Source organism: Merops nubicus, unplaced genomic scaffold (genome assembly GCF_000691845.1).
Source record: "Merops nubicus isolate BGI_N331 unplaced genomic scaffold, ASM69184v1 scaffold17110, whole genome shotgun sequence".
NCBI classification, from domain to species: domain Eukaryota; kingdom Metazoa; phylum Chordata; class Aves; order Coraciiformes; family Meropidae; genus Merops; species Merops nubicus.
In genome coordinates, this window is record NW_008584987.1 from 57,680 (window position 1) to 58,973 (window position 1,294).

Here is a 1,294-nt window from a genome sequence, read left to right on the forward strand (position 1 = left end):
TCAGTAGGTGAAATGGAGTTGAAGCTCTCAGTATGGGGCTTTGCATATCTGTGAAAGACAGAGCTGAGAGGTGCCCATCACAGTCTCCCAGTCTGCCTCCTGTTCTGTCTCATTCAGTACAACATTTTGCTTCTGTGACTGTAAGCTCTTTGGATGCAGCCAGGTGACATCCATCTGGGATGCTGTTTTTGTTTAAAACACTGGATCTTGAAATAAGTATTTTGTGGAGTATGATAAGGGTGAAACCTTATCATGGAGTCTTCTGGCAAAAATATCTACTGGTGCTTTTAATGTGCCATTGTGAACCAAAAATAATTTTTTTTTCTTCTTCTTGGGTTAAGCAATGAGAGAACAGACAATTCTGACATAGTTAGGAGTTCAGAGGTGTTTTTGCAAAAAGTAGATCAGAAAACATACTATGCAAAAGTCTTTTCAATCTTTCAACTTTCTCTAATGAGAGACTGCATTTTTACTTTCTGTTTATCTCTGCAAGGAAGTTATTCTCATTTTTGTTATGTTTTTGCCTTGCCTAGATAGTAGAGGGAGATGTGAGAGATTTATTCTGTTGTTTGTTTGTTTTTTAATTATTGTGAAAAGGATTGTTCAGATAATGATGATAGGCCAATGTGTGAACATGAAATGGGGTACTTCAGAAGAGGATTCTTATTTATTCCAGTTCCTTTAAGCTGAGAAAACAGGACAGCCAAGTCTGTAGACCAAGTACTTCCAAATAATTCCAAAGAATTTCTAAGTTGCTTACATCAAATCTGCTTGGATCATTCTAAAAGGAATTGAGGCAGTACAGAAGTACTTGCTGAGCTAATTGTACATGGTTGGTAAAGCTAGGAAAGAATTTTTTTTTTTTAATTATTATTTTTCTGCCAGGACACCTATGGTGACAGCACAGTAAATTTTAAAAACACATACTTGCTTCTAGGAAAAAAATAATTAAGCACATAAACAGTAGAACTGAGCTGCATAATTGATATGCTGCTGATGACAGGACTGGTGTCCCAGGTCTGTATACTAGATGCTGTCTCACAAGTCTGAGTACTGGTGACCTGTGAACTCATGGCATTCACTGCATCCTGGGGAGTAAGTATTACAGTATAACTGTATTCTCCCTTTGGAAGGGACCTCTTCACACAATGAACAGTCCTACCTATTTACCTTTGCTGTGCTTACATATGGTTTCATAGATCCTATTGATTGTCCTCTGTCTTCTCTGGTCAAAGAGTTGCAGCTCTTTTCATTGTCCCATGTGTGGAAGCCATTACAGAAGTTTGGTTGTCCT